A 16,533-nucleotide genomic window follows, 5' to 3' on the forward strand; every position below is an offset into this window, starting at 1 on the left:
CAAACGGGAGTTAACCCGAGTGAATGGTATCTTTAAGAAAAGATGCAAGTTCCTTTAACAAGGGAGAACTGTAAACGGGATGGACCCGAATTTATTGTATCTTCCTTAGAAAGATTTGATCTGGTAAAAGACGAAGTCACAAACGGAATTGACCCGATGTCTATAGTGGTTATTGGTAGAACATCCTCAAATTGGTGGAATGCCATGAACGATCAATCGGTTTTCCGCCTTCTATACTCTTCAGTCGGTATGATCCCGGCCTTGTTTCTTTTTCTACCAGGTAAGGTCCTTCCCATGTTGGAGCTAGCTTTCCTTGATTTCTCGGGTCTGAAGCCCCTGTACGTCTTAAAACCAGATCTCCCGATCTATATCTTCGGTTCTTAACCCGAGAGTTGTAGTGTTGTGCCGCTCCTTTGATACAATAGATTTTTCTGTTGTGCTTTTGTCCGGGATTCTTGCAAAAGATCTAAATTCTCCCTGAGCCCTTGATCATTTTGTTGTTCGTTAAACGCATCATAACGCAATGATCCAGCCAATACTTCCACGGGAGCTAGGGCTTCAGTCCCATAAGTTAAACAAAAAGGGGTTTCGCCAGTTGGGGTTCGTACCGTAGTTCTGTATGACCAGAGGACGCTCGGGAGTTCCTCGACCCACATTGCCCGATTATCCTCCAACCTTTTTTTGATCCCATCGAGAAGCGTCCTGTTGGTGACCTCCACTTGTCCATTGCTCTGGGGGTAGGCAATCGAAGCGAATCGATGTTCTATATGGTACCTCATACAAAAGGATTTGAACCCGGTGCCTTCAAATTGTTTGCCATTGTCCGTCACTAATATCCGGGGTATCCCGAACCTATATATTATCTTCTCTTCAAAAAACTTTTCCATCTGTTTCTCCGTGATGGAAGATAACGGTTCAGCCTCAACCCACTTTGTGAAGTAATCTATTGCAACCACCATGTACTCCCGATTCTTAGGAGCTTTCGGTAGTTTCCCGACAAGGTCCATTCCCAACATCGCAAATGGCGTCGGGTTGGAGACGGATATCATGGGGACCGCTGGTAACTTTGGGACATTAGCGTGTTTCTGGCATCATTCGCACTTACGGACATATTCAATCGCGTCCTTTTGTACTGTAGGCCAGAATATTCCCGACCTTAATACTTTTTGTGCCAACGCCTTCCCGCCCATGTGTGCACCACATATGCCTTCGTGGATTTCAGCTAGGGCGTAACTCGCTCGGGATGACCCAACACATCTCAAGAGAGGATTCGTGAAGGACCTCCTATACAGCTAATCCCCGACCATAGTGAACCGAGCGGCTTGATTCCGGACTCTTTTTGCTTCCTTTGGATCAGTCGGGAGAATGTCATCCCGAATATACGCAATCAGAGGTGTGGTCCAGTCTGGTTCCTTACTGATCTCAAAGGTTTCTACTTCCCGGATACTCGGGCTGTTTAATTCTTCAATGTAAACCGCCGAGTCCAAGTTTTTGTAGCTTGCCATTGATAATCGGGAAAGTTCATCTGCATTTTCATTCTCTTTTCTTGGTATCTGTCGGTATGTTACCCGTTCGAAGAAAGTTTGAAACTGTCCAACCTTGACTAAATACTTAGCCATCCTTTCATCCTTTGCTTCATACTCCCCCCTGATTTGGTTGATAACCAATTGAGAATCACTTCTTACTTCCAGTTCCCGAACCCTGAGGGCTCGGGCCACTCGCAAGCCTGCTATGACAGCCTCATACTCTGCTTCATTGTTTGAGGCTGGGAATTTGAACCTTATAGCATAGCTGATAGTGAAGTTCTCGGGACTACAGAGGGTCAAGCCTGCTCCCGACCCTGAGACATTGCTCGAACCATCTACATGCAGAATCCACAAGTCGGATACTCCAGCCGTTGGTATTTGGTCGTTCCTCTGTGGTATAGTGCTTTCGACAACAAAGTCGGCCAGTACCTGGGCTTTTATGGCCGTCCTCGGTCTAAATTCGATCTGGTACTCACTAAGCTCCACGGACCACCCGACCATCCTCCCTGCCACATCAGGTCTTTGTAGTATTTTCTTTAATGGAAAATTAGTCGGGACTATTATCGGGTGTGATTGGAAGTAGGGCCTTAGTTTTCGTGATGCCACGAGAAGCGCCAACGCCTGTTTATCGACGTCCGGGTATCGCTTTTCAGCATCTATAAGCACATGGCTCACATAGTAGACCGGGTTCTGAACGGTATCTCCCCGAACCAAAACTGCACTGACCGCCATTGGCGAAATTGCCAGATAGATCGTAAGGACCTCCCCAGACAAGGGTCGGGCCAAAACAGGTGTTGTCCCGAGATACGTTACAAGATGATCAAAGGCTTGTTGGCATTCCGGTGTCCAAGTGACTGTTCCCGAGCTTGTCGTAGTCTTCAAGGCTTTGAAGAACGTGTTGCACTTTTCCCCAGCTCGGGATATGAACCGGTTTAAAGCGGCCACCCTCCCGGTTAAACACTGGATTTCTTTTATTGTAACTGGTGGTGTCATCTTGATCAGTGCTTGAATCTTTTCTGGATTAGCCTCGATTCCTCTTTGGGAAACCATGAACCCAAGGAACTTTCCCGAGGAAACCCCGAAGGCGCATTTTTCAGGGTTCAGGCGCATTCGGTACGTCCTGAGAACATCAAATGTCTCTTCCAAGTCAGCCAAATGTCCTGCCCGAACCAAGCTTTTTACAAGCATGTCGTCTACATAGACCTCCATGTTTCGCCCGATTTGCCTTTGGAAAATTCTATTGACAGCTCTTTGATAAATTGCCCCTGCATTTTTCAAACCGAACGGCATTACTCGGTAGTAATAACTCTCCCGATCAGTCATAAAGGAAGTATGTTTCTCATCCTCCCAACTCATCAAGATCTGGTTATATCCCGAGTACGCGTCCATGAAACTTAGGACTTCGTGACCAGCAGTGGCATCGATCAAAAGATCAATCCTCGGGAGAGGGTAGCAATCCTTAGGGCAGGCTTTGTTTAAGTCAGTGTAGTCGGTACACATTCTCCATTTCCCGTTTGCTTTTTTAAGCATAACTACATTGGCCAGCCAGGTCGGGCATTCGATTGGTTCTATGAAACCCGACTTCTCCAATTTTTCAACCTCGACCCTGATTGCCTCATGCTTTTCAATCGCAAAATTTCTTCGTCTCTGGATGACCGGGGTCACATCCTTCCGTATCCAGAGCTTGTGCTCTGCTACCTGCCTGTCTATCCCGGGCATATCATTTGCCGACCATGCAAAGATATCCGCATTATCACACAAGAACCGGGTAAGTTCTTCCTTGAAATCTTCCGGTTGTTCTGAGCCAATAAATGTTCCTCGGTTAGGAAAGGATTGACTAAGTTGGATCCTTTCCAGCTTTTCCACGGGTTCCGCCCATTGCATGCTTTCCTCATCACAATCATCCCGAACCTCGACGTTCATGGCTGTTCCCGAACTTTCTGGCTTACGCTTTACCTTCAGGTAGTTTGTATAACATTGGCGGGAAGCCGATTGATCTGAGCAACATTCCCCGACTCCCGATTCAGTCGGGAACTTTAACTTCATATGTCTGGGAGACACCACTGCTTCAAGTGCATTCAGTGTTGGTCGTCCCAGAATGACATTATATGCCGACAGCTCCCTGACCACCATAAAGTTTACCCGAACCAAGGTATCCCGAGGTGACTTTCCGACTTTGAGATCCAGATGGATCGTTCCTTCTGCCACTGTGGATGACCCTGCGAAACCATATAGTGGTGTTGATGATGGTGTCAACAAATCATCAGCCAACTTCAACCTTCTGAAGGCATCATACGAGATGAGATCGACAGAGGATCCTGTGTCCACCAGAACTCGGTGGACCTCCCGGTTTGCTATTTTGACTTTGATAATAATCGCGTCATCATGTGGTGACGTGACACCATCTAAGTCCGCGTCCGTAAAAGTTATGGGCTCGGGACATACCGGATTTTGCCTTTTCTTAGGCAAATGAACAACCCCCACGAACCGAGCCTTTTGCTTTGCCTATTTGATTGACTCCACAGTTGGTCCCCCCATAATGACGTACACAGGTGTTTCTTCCCGATCAACCTTCTCCTTTCCCTTGTCCGCTTTTTTGACAACCTCTTTTGGACTTGGGGATCGGCCTCTTTTCTTTGGCGTAGGTGAATACGCTCGGTTCTTCCCCGACTGCCTTACATACTGACCCAACTTTCCTTGCTGAATCAATTTTTCTATTTCAAACTTCAGATTTCGACAAGCATCCGTATGATGGCCGTAATCCTGGTGGAATCGACAATATTTCGTCATATCCCGTTCTTCTAGAGGTGCTCGTATCTTCCCGGGCCATTTCAACTCCTTTTTATCCCGAATATTCATCAGAATTTCTGACGGCTTCGAGTTTAGAGGAGTATAGTTTATTTGTTCACGCTTCCAATTATTTTTTGACCTCTGATGCTTGTCACTCGGGGATGGCTTTTCCACGTCCCGATCTGATCTTCTGTCCCGATCTGCCTTGACTCGAGCATTTATCACTTCATAAACGCTGGCTTGCTTTTGACACCTGCGTAACAGCATCCCGTACGTTCTCGGCTTGTCCGTCAGCAAGACTTCCAGAAGCCTTTGGTGAGTAATGCCACTCCAAAGCGCACTGTATGCTACTTGATCATCAAGCTCCTCGATCTCGATGGCAACTTCGTCAAATCTTTTCAGATAATCCCGAATGGACTAATTTCGGCCTTGTCGTATGCCAAAGAGACTGTCGGACGTCCTTTTACTCCCGATCGCGCTGCGGAATCGGGCTATGAATTTCTCGGCCAACTCCCGGAAATTATTTATTGATGCTGGTCGTAAACTGCTAAACCATTTAATAGCCGGGCCCTTGAGTGACGCTGGAAAAGTTCTGCAGAGCAATTCATCCTCCCGACCTAGCACAGTCATTACTGATTTAAAGTAGCTGATATGCTCCTTTGGATTTGTTTTCCCTTCAAAAGGGGTGAAGGTCGGCATGATAAAATTTCTTGGGAGAGGCATGTTCATGATTTCGTCTGAGAACAGCTCCCGATCTACTACGTCAAGATCCTCGTCATGATCCCGATCTTCCAGCTTTCGCTCGACCTCGGCCACTCGCCTTCGCAGCCGGTTCTGCCTTGTACCATCCTCATCGGATTCGACACGTTCCCCCTTTGAACGAGGGTTTGTAGTCTCCTTCCTTTGGGATGGTGCCCGAGAGGTCGAAATTCTCGACCTTGAAGGTTGGGGTTGGCTTTCCCCTTCTTCCTCCTTATCCACGATCTCATCGACCTCTTCCCGACGATCCCTGGGGGGCAAGGATCCTATTTTAGGCGGCAACGAAATGCGTTCTAAAGCACTGATCCTTGTCCCATTAGGCGTGGTTTGGCGCTTGCTACGATCGGGTTGTATTTCCCTTTGTTCCCAAGTAATTTTTGTTCTCGGGATTCGCCTTGGATGTTGGGCTCCTCGTACCGTCTTGAAGGCTTTCATTAGCCTTCCAGACTGGGTATTACGCCTTGGTCCTTGTTCGACCCCAATTTGATGCACTAAACCGCGTAATACCCCTTGCATTTCGAGCATACCTTTGCGTATCTCATCCATATCTGCCATAATGGCCTGGTCCCGGGGACCTCGCGATGTTCCTTCTTCATTTGGGTCGTCCAGAACCATGTTGTTTGGAAGTACCTCTTGTTCCTCGTGAACCGATGGATTAATCATTTCTTCGGGAATTACTCGATCATCCCCTGTACTTTCTTGTCGGGAACGTCCGTTAGTTCGTCGCACCATGACTTCCAAGCTTTGTCGTTCCCACAGACGGCGCCAAACTGATGCGGATCAATTATGCTTCTGGATCCGACTGAGCCTCCTCTCGTATCTGGGACGATGAGTCCTGCAAGAAAGGTTAGATGCGGGCCAGCTTGTGTGCCGGGCAGCCGCCTCCGATGGCAAAGTCAGATAATGAACAGAGTAAGGACTCGTGCAAAAGCTACACAAGATTATCCTCAAAGTGTATTGGTTTGCTTACCGGAGGGGTAGATCTGTGCATTTATAGTGTGAGTGTTACCTTTCATGTACATGTTAAATCAGCTGGACGAGGGCTGATGTCTCTCCTTGGATCATGCTCCCTTGCCGTTAGTCCCTTTTAATCAGCTATTGAGTTGACCTTCTATAACAAGGACGATTGCCATATCTGTGGCGTACGTTACGCTTTTGGTCATGGATGATCGGCATCCTTCCCGATTAACTAGCATGTGGAGCCCCATTCGGTCCGGACCCGATCATGTTTCGTCCTGTTAGAACCGGGTGTAACCCGACTAATATGACAATGTGCAATATTCGGGTTATACCCGTTTGGTGCTCATCTTTCCGTATCACAAGCAGTTCTCAAAAGAAGGGAAAGAAAAAGGTAAGCAACTAAGTTACAGTTTCTTCTAACTTATACAATGTTTCCTCAATAACAAAATCATAAGAAACTAGACCAGGCCGAATCTGCTCCTGACAATATCAGTCTCGTATTGATAGTCTTCACTAATGTAATCACCAAATCAGTAGTGTAAGAGTCATCAATTTGGTCTTCATAATGTTGACCATCATAGTCAACAGTAGTAATACCTACAGAAAAGTCTAACAAAAGATGTTGCAAAAAGGAGTGAGTTCAAAAGAACTCAGCAAGACAGTTATTCCATAACACAGATACATGATACAAAGCTTAGCATGTTGCAATATGATATGAAACACATGATGCAATTATGATTCTAACTATATGTATGGTAGTCTCTATGGTAGACATGCTTTAAGTCATAGCACCATACTTCTTTGGGTAGGTCCGCTCACACCCTCAACCATTTAAGATATCTTGGGTTCCCTCAACCATTTAAGATATCTTGGGCAGCTGGTTGGTAATGGGTCCTGCATCCCTCTCGGACATTCCATGGCTGGGGTTTCGGTCACCGCTCTCTCACATCACCATTTGGTCTAAGTACTGGCGCATGTCAAGGTAAAGCCTAATCCAATGCAAGTCATCTACTTAGTCATATCATGTCAGATCCAGATACGTCCATTTCTCCTCAACCATTTAAGATATCTTGGATCCTTTCCGGTATCCTTCACACTAGAGTCAGCGTATTCCTTCTCAGACTACGGAGTCATCAACCCTATTGGTCGTCCACAAATAGTAGACAGGAAGCTCTCACGTCCTCTCATGGATCATTTCACCGGTCTTGAGTGCCTGTGAACCCAAGTCTAGCCATTTGCAACCCTACCAATAAATGGCTCCCACAATGTGATTCATGACCTCTCACGGATCATTTCACCGGTTTTGAGTGCCCACAAATCCACACTACTATCACAGGTCGTTCGGTCTCAATGCCCTTCCGATTCGGGTCTGATACGACGGGGACATCCTAGCCACACCACTAGACAGTCCTATGTATGTCATCCAATATTCTGGGAAAGTGTCGATGGGCATCTTTGGAGAACATCCCATACTATTCCCTCCACTATCCAAGGATAGAAATGTCAATAGGACATTCCCCAATCCCAAATCACATTCTCAATTCCATCACATCATACATAAATATTTCATCATATGAAACGAGATATAATATAGCATGATCAATCACATATGTAATTAACAAGAATACAATATCATGATAACCAAAGTGACATATAACATGGTACTACTGTCTTGAAGTATATACAGCAGTCATATGATGTTAGAAATACAACAATTAATGTGAATCTACCAAGTTTCCAACATAGAGGCATAATTCACATAATCCATGTAACTATGGTAATAACCGTCCTTACCTTAAGTTGCGATGATGATAATCCAATAATCTCAAAAGAATGATCCAAAGATGGTATTAAGACCCTAGACAAACATAAATAAAAGATTAGAAAATAAATCGGAAAAATCGGAGGTGGAACGGGTCAAGTTGGACAAGAATACAGTTCAGCAACATTGCTTGGTTGATGCTCTTGGTTGATGGTTGGTTGATGGTCTTGGTTGATGGTCTTGGTCGATAGTCTTGGTTGATGCTCTTGGTTGATGCTCTTGGGGTTGCATAGTGCCTTTTGGGGTTTTTGGTCCGAAATCGGTCTTTCAGGGCTCAGATCGATCCGAAACTTGGAGGGGATGCTAGGAACAGTAGCAGGAGACTACATAGCAAGAATTAACATGATCCAATTGCCCAATTGAAAACCCCCAATTTGAAATCCTATGTTCTATATGCTAGAACCATAGTCTTCAACGAAAATCATTGCAACTTCAAGAGGACTTAGGAATTTAATCTATAGAATGATGAACAACAGAATATAGACAATTACTAACATATAATCAGACCTAATTGAAAGAGAAAATCAGATTAAGAGATGAATTCATGTTGTAAAGAAGAGAAAAATCAAAACAAGAAAGCAAGAACATTATGTATGAGAATCATAGCATGGAAAGGATGAAGAGAGGTTTAATCAAAGCAAAAGAGCTTGTAGAAGAGGTGGTTGCAAGGTTGCAGCACCTTCTTCACGAACTCAGTAGCAAGAACAATTGTAGATGGGAGTATAATAGAGAGAAAGTGAGAGAACACATACCTTGTATAAGAGATTAGAAAAGAGAGACAATGATTCTTGTAGAAGATCATCACCCAAGCCAAGGAGGAGCCTAAGAGGAGCCTTCCCACGTTCTCAGGTGTCGAAATGAGTAAAATAGGGTCTAGGTTCGGGGTTTCACTTAAAAAGAGGAAAGAATATCAAGAAAGCATATTTTTTTCTCGAATCTGAGCTGCCTTGGTCGGGGATCGACCAAAGACAGTTCAGCAGAAAACTTAGCAATAGTTCAGAAACTTCGGACAGGGATTTGGAGGGCTATACGGGGTCAAATTGAGTGGGGTTTTCTCCTACAAGTCAATCAAGAAGTCTAGTTTCAGGAAATACCTTTAGATCAAGCACGGGAGTTCATTAGGTACTTCAAATAATTCACCCCCTTCGACGAGCAAGCAGGATTGGCCAGACATATTTCAGTAACTCCGGACAGGGATTCAGAGGGTTATACGGGGTCAAATTGAGTGGGGTTTTCTTCTACAAGTCAATCAAGAAGTCTAGTTTCAGGAAATACCTTTAGATAGAGTATGGGAGTTCATTAGGTACTTCAAATAATTCACCCCTCTTCGATGTGAAAATTTTCACTAAACACTGACAATGTACTCAACTAAGGGGAATCATCGTCAATGTCCATGGGTTTCGGGTCAAACACCATGTCTTCCATAAAGAGGGCCCACAAGGACTTCTTCCTTCACTTCGGGACATTCGATCTACCCTAAGGAAAAGGTCGGACATGACCTCCTAAGGCTTTCAACGATAGCAACATTGAAATCAAGGTTCGACTTCAAGGTCTAACAATAAACAAGTCTTTCTTCACCCAAAAACAAATAGGGTGTCTCAGCTAGGTTTGGGCTGGATTTCACACTAGCAATAAACATAGAACATAGCACACTATATACCTCAGTTTAGGACAAGAATGCATGAAATTAAGAAGAGAATCAAAGGAATGCATATGCAAGGATTGGAATGAGAGCATAGCATCAATGGAAATGGAATAAGATCAATGATTAGCTAAGAGTGTACATTTGGAGTGATGGTTGCAAGGTTGCAGCATCAACTCCAGGGTTGCAATAGTAAGAAAAGAAAAGAAAAGAGTAGGATAGAGAGTGAAGATGAGAGTTCATACCTTATAGATGATAATGGAGGCAAGAATCAAATGATTGGCAATGATTAGAGTAGAATCTCCTTCACCAATATCAAGGAGGTGCTTTAGGGAATCTTCTCCACGTTCTCAGGTGTTGCAATGATTAGAATAGGGTTCAAAACATGAGGCTAGCATAAATAGGGTAGGGAATATTCCAAAGGAATCATTAACTCGAATCTAGCAACCTTGGTCGATGCTCTTGGTCGATGGCATAGACCAAGGAGGATCAACCAAACATAGTTCAACAAAAAAATCAGTACTAGTTCAGCAACTTCGGACAGGGATTCGAAGGGCTATACAAGGTCAAATTGAGTGAGGTTTTCTTCTACAAGTCAATCAAGAAGTCTAGTTTCGGGGAATACCTTCGGATCATGCATGGGAGTACATTAGGTACTTCAACTAGTTCACCCCTCTTTGATGCCTACATTTTCACTAAACACTGACAATGTACTCAAGTAAGGGGCATCATCATCAATGTCCATGGGCTCGGACTCCGACACTAGATCATCAACTAGTAGGGTCCACATGTCTCTTCTACCAATGCTTCGGGTCTTCGGACTTACAAACATCAAGGGTTCCGGGTTAGGGTAAGGATAGGGCTGGATTTCATAGGTCAAATTAACCAACCGAACGCTATTGGATAGGATAAAAAAACGTCTGAAATCAAGTCGAGCCAGGTGGGTAGAAGAGCTACCCAGTGTCCTTTGGTCATATCGTACCACAGACCGAACACCTACGGGAGAAACTCCATTCTAACTGACTTACGCACCGAGTCACTTGTCCCAGTCAAAGTATTAGCAGGATCGAAGAGGTCCAAAGACTTCGATGAAGAAGCAAACAAAGAAGGCTTAAAGAGTAACTTAGATCTTATTGATGAAGTTCGAAGCATGTCTGAATATCGAGATCAAAGATATCGAATTCGAGTAGCAGGATACTTCAATACTCGGGTGAATAATAGAAGACATTGTCCGGGTGACTTAGTGCTTCGTAAAGTTGAGGCATCCAACCCAAGAAACCAAGGGAAGCTCTCACCTACCTGGGAAGGGCCATATGTCATCGAAAAGGAGACAAAGCCTGGGACGTACAAGCTAAAAAGTTTAGCCACAGGCAAGATGATAGACCGAACTCAGAATTCCATGAATCTCCAAAAATTCTATCAGTAGAATTAGTCAAGATATGTCCAACAACCATTTGATTTTCAATAAAGTCTACGTCTCCATTTTTTGTATCCCTTTTCCCATGAAGAAAGTTGTAGTGAAGAATTCACAAGTGCTTCCCCAAAGGAAGAAGAACCCAAGAGAGTTCTTGACTTAATATAAGTTCAAGAACCCGAGAGCGTTCTTAAGATTAAGAAGAGCCCAAGAGAGTTCTTGACTTAAGATAAGTTCAAGAACCCGAGAGTGCCCTTCAAAGTAAGAAGAACCCAAGAGAGTTTTTGACTTACGACAAGTTCAAGAACCCAAGAGCGCCCTTCAAAGTAAGAAGATCCCAAGAGAGTTTTTGACTTAAGATAAGTTCAAGAACCCGAGAACGCCCTTCAAAGAAAACCCAAGAAGGTTTTTCAAAGGTTAGATTTCTCTAAGGCATTATACTCGAGGAGTCACTCGGGTAGCCACTGGGAGAAATCTTATATCCCTTCAAAGTAAGAAGAGCCCAAGAGAGTTCCTGACTTACGACAAGTTCAAGAACTCGAGAGTGCCCTTCAAAGAAAACCCAAGAAGGTTTTTCAAAGGTTAGATTTCTCTAAGGCAATATGCTCAGGGAGTCACTCGGGTTGCCACTCGGGAGAAATCTAGAGCCCTTCAAAGTAAGAAGAGCCCAAAAGAGTTCTTGACTTACGACAAGTTCAAGAACCCGAGAGCGCCCTTCAAAGAAGGCCCAAGAAAGATTTTTCATAGGATGGATTTCTCTAAGGCTTTATGCTCGGGATACCACTCGGGTAGCCACTTGGGAGAAATCTCACAGCTTTCTTAAAAACAAAGAAAGCCCAAGAATTTTTTTTCAAAGGATGGATTTATCTAAGGCTTTATTCTCGGGATACCAATCGGGTAGCCACTTGGGAGAAATTTCAGAGCTTTCTTAAAAACAATGAAAGCCCAAGAAAGTTTATCAAAGCATGGATTTCTCAAAGGCATTACGCTCGGGTTGCCATTCGGGAACAATCCCAGAACTTCCTTTGAATAAGGAAGGACCCAAGAAAGTTTTTGAAGTTAGAAAGGTTCAACAACCCAAAAGAGTTCAACGAAGCACGAAGAAAATCTTCAAGAGACAGAAAAACTAAGGCATTATGCTAGGGGCGTCACTTGGGTTAAAACTTGAGGGGTCACTTGGGGTCATGATCGACAAAAACTCAAAATAAAGAAAAGCATAACGCCTCAGTTATTAGCAGACAATCACAAAGTTGAAAGGCAACATCATCAATTCAGATAAACTTAAACATCTATTTCAAGATATTTGGCCGCGATGACCAATATTACAAAAAGAGAGCAGGAAAATAAAAACAAGTTTTCTTGAAATAAAGAAAGCTAATTCTGGGGAGGGTCTTGCTCTTCGGGAAGGCGGAGGGTTGGTTCAACAAATTCGGTCTCAAACTCGTCTTCGGGGAGTTTCCTTAACCATAGAAGTCTCCCTTTCAGAGCTATCTCCAGTACCCTCTTCTTCAATTTCATCAACATAAATGAGGGGATCAAGAGGGCTAAAAGGTTCCTTGCATTGAACCCCCACGGGCAAAGCTTTCTTGAGTTTCTCATATACCCTCCCGTCCAACATCCCAGATAACTTCTTGGGGTGAGGAAGATCAACTTGTTGAAGAACCGTAGTAAATGCATCGTCAAGACCCAGACGATAGGAAGTGACTGAGAGATTAGTTTGAAGTTTCTTGAATTCGATAGTGCCAAAGTAGGAAGTGATAATCTCCTTATGAACGAGGTTGCGAAATTCATCAACATGAATGGGAAGCTTCCCGGCATTCACTTCAGAACGAAGTTGGTGAACAAGGGACTCCATTTCCTCTTTCCCGCTCGCAAATTCCTCCTTCTCCTTAAGGGTCTTCTTCAGGTCTTTCTTGGTTCGGGAAAGCTCTTCTTCAAGAACTGAGTTTCTTTCTGATATCTCTCTCAATCTCAGGTTCTTCTCTTCATCTTGCTTCTTCAAAGACTCACCTAGAGAACGAAGGAAACTCGTCTCCAAGCCTCCTTTGGTGTAGAAGAAGATCTACATTCAACTCTCAAGATTTCTCTCTCTTGTTCTTCAATCAAAGGTTAGTATTCAATCTATTATGCTATTGATTCATTCTTACTAGGATCATTCTCTTCTCTGATCTGAGATTATGAGGAAGATATTGCATCTATGCAATCATATCTTCTACAATCTCTTCTCATTCTATATGCTATGATTTCATATCCATTCTTTACATGATTTTCATGATTTCTTCTTAAACTATGATCATGTTCTTATTTTGATTTCTTCTAGCATATTAGATGCATCTCTATGATCATTCTTACTCTTGATTTACTGTATTCATGTACTAGAATGAGATCTCATCATCTCTTTCATTCATAGCTTGTTTTCAATGAAAACCATGTTGTTTTCCAAATTAGAAAGTCTTGTTTTCCAAAATAGAAACTATGAGTTTAAATTAGTAAGTAATGGTTCTAATGGTTGTTTGATGTCTAAATTATGCTTTTTAGTCTTTGACTACTGTGTTAGACAATCTCTCCAAGTTTCGTCGCATTCCGGTTTGTGTAGCATAGGTTTCGGATCAAGATTCTCTTTTTATTTCCGGATTTGCTCTTGGGCAGATTGCCTGGGTCGATTGCAGCACTCAACCCAGCCAATCAACCCGCAAGAACAGCAACTCTGTTTTTCATCCGTTTCAACTCCAATCTTTTGGAATCACTTCTTATGACCTATACATGTTTTGTCAAGCTTGTTTAGGTGATTTTGGATCTGTTCTCTAATTTCTTATTTGAAGACTATAAGTCCGGATTTCAAGGTGAGTATTCCAACTCACAATATGCCTATTTACATGTCTTTATGTATTATGACATGAATGCATGATTTAGCTACTGTTATGTTAGTTTCCATTATGATATGAATGTTGTAAGTATAGTAGGATCTTATTTCCTTATTTAATTTATGTACTTGATCATGAATGAATACTTATTCATGTATGTTTCTTATTCATTTAATCTTGTCTTATTATACTCTTCTATTTGATGAGATATCTGTCGTGGATGATATGACTGAATTATGATTGTAATTGTTTAGGTATGATTTGGGATTGGGAATGTCCTTTTGACATTTCTGTCCTTGGACATCATTGGGGATAGTATGGGATATTTCCAATTTTTCCCTTTGACACTTTCCCGGATTATTGGTTGTCATACCTAGGACTTGTCTAGTAGTGTTTGGCTAGGAATACCCCTGTTATATTAGACCCGATTCGGAAGGGTATTGAGACCGAATGACCCGTGGCAGCAATGGGGATTCATGGGCGCTCAAGACCGGTAACCAACCCGTGAGGGGACATGAATCACATTGTGGGGGCCATTTATGGGTAGGGTTGCAAATGGATAGACTTGGGCTTATGGGCGCTTAAGACCGGTAACCAACCCGTGAGAGGACATGAGAGCTTCCCGTTTACTATATGTGGATGACCTATAGGGTTGATGAGTCAGTAGTCTGGGATTATGCTGACTCTAGTGTGAAGGATACCGGAAAGGATCGCCAGGGGCGAGGAATGGACGTATCTGGATCTGAGTTGATATGACTAACTAAAAACTTGCATTGGGCTAGGCTTTACCTTGACATGCACCAATACTTAGACCAAACGGTTATGTGAGAGAGCGGTGACTTAACCCCCAGCCATGGATTGTCCAAGATGGATGAAGGACCCTTGGCCAACCGGCGTTGTGAGATGAGACCTACCCAAAGAAGTATGGTGCTATGACTTAAAGCATGTCTGCCAATAGAGACCAGCATACATATATAGAGTTAGAAGCATATTTGCAAATATTGTTTCATATCATTTCATATATGTTTGTTTGTGAATGCATGTGAAGATGGTTATTGTGTTTGGATTACTTGCAAAGTTCTTTTGAGCTTACCCTTCGGGGGACTTGGTTTTAGATGACATTGCAGGTACGAAAGAGAACCCATACACCAGCACGGAGAACCTTTCCTTACATGGTACAGCTCCGGATGTCCTTGGACAAGGTAATGAACAGCGAGGCAGCCAACACTCGGATTTGGGTTGCACTGACGACTCCTATTGATGGGAGCCGGCATCATCTTATTCGCCGATGGGATTGTGCGCTAGATGCTAATCTGAAGCTTCAAGAGCATGACCCTAAAGTGAAGAAGATGAAGACTGAAGAAGAAGAAGAGTCGACTAAAGATGTTGATTAGATTCTCTTGTTTCTTCTAGACTTTTATTTTACTTGTATTAGCTTAGAGCTTGCTTTAGATTTCAATCTACCTTCCGCATATGTTGTGGGGTATATTTCCACTATACTCTACAGTTGTCTTTTGATTTGGTATCTTGTTATTCCGCACTCTGATATTCTTTAGTGATCCTTTTGTGATCCTTTCATGATTTTTATTGTTAACTTATTAGAATACAATGATTTGTTCTTGCTTTTGATTATGTTATTGTGCTAAATGGATATGATCGTTCCTAAACTTGATCTTTTGGGCTGTGGATCACTCCCCGGGTAACCCGGATAGGGTATAGGTTGGGTGTATTTGGGCGGGATGTGACGGTGCCGATCTTTCTTATGATGAAGGACCAGCCGAGATCCTTGACAAAAAGACAAGTAGTTGTGGAATCGCACCATCCCTTTGGTGAAGATTTGGTGGAAGAACCACACCTCGGAAGAAGCTTCATGGGAGAAAGAAGAAGATATGAAGAAGAAGTTTCCTCATCTTTTTGGAAGCATAGGTACGCTTTTAATTCCGAGGACGAAATTTCTTTTAAGGGGGGGGGGGGAGAATGTAAAATCCAGCCCTAGCCTAACCCTAACCCTGACCCTGACCTGGATCCATTGTTGTTTATAGGTCCGAAGACCCAAAGCGGTGGTAGAAGAGACTTGTGGACCCTTTTGATTGATAATTTTGAGTCGGAGTCCGAACCCATGGACATTGATGATGATACCCCTTACTTGAGTACATTGTCGGTTTTTAGTGAGAATCTGCGTATCGAGGAAGAGTGAATTAGTTGAAGTACCTAATGGACTCCCGTGCACGATCCGAAGGTATTTCCTGAAACTAGACTTCCTGATTGACTTGTAGAAGAAAAACCCCACTCAATTTGACCCGTTATAGCCCTCCAAATCCCTGCCCGAAGTTGCTAAACTAATTCTGGATTTTCTGTTGAACCTATTTTTGTCAATCCTCTTTGGTCGATGCCATCAACCAAGACCATCGACCAAAGTTTCCCAGACTCGAAGTTAATGATTCTTCGGAATATTCCCTATTCTAATCATTATCACTCCTGAGAACGTGGGGGAGAGCTTCCCAAAGCACCTCCTTGGCATTGGTGAGGAAGATTCCACCCAAATCATTGTCAATCATTGTTCCTTGCCTCGATCAACAACTACAAGGTATGATTCATCACTCTCACTCTCTATTCTATTCTTTTCTACTCTTTTCTACTCCTTCTATTACTGTTGAAACCTTGGAGATGGTGCTGCAACCTTGCAACCATCACTCCAAGTGTTCACTCTTGCTTAAACTATGATTCTCTCCCTTGTCCATTGATGCCATGCTCTC

This window comes from Hakea prostrata, chromosome 3, assembly GCF_041222555.1.
Source record: "Hakea prostrata isolate BN-2017 chromosome 3, UWA_Hpros_2, whole genome shotgun sequence".
Lineage (NCBI taxonomy): Eukaryota > Viridiplantae > Streptophyta > Magnoliopsida > Proteales > Proteaceae > Hakea > Hakea prostrata.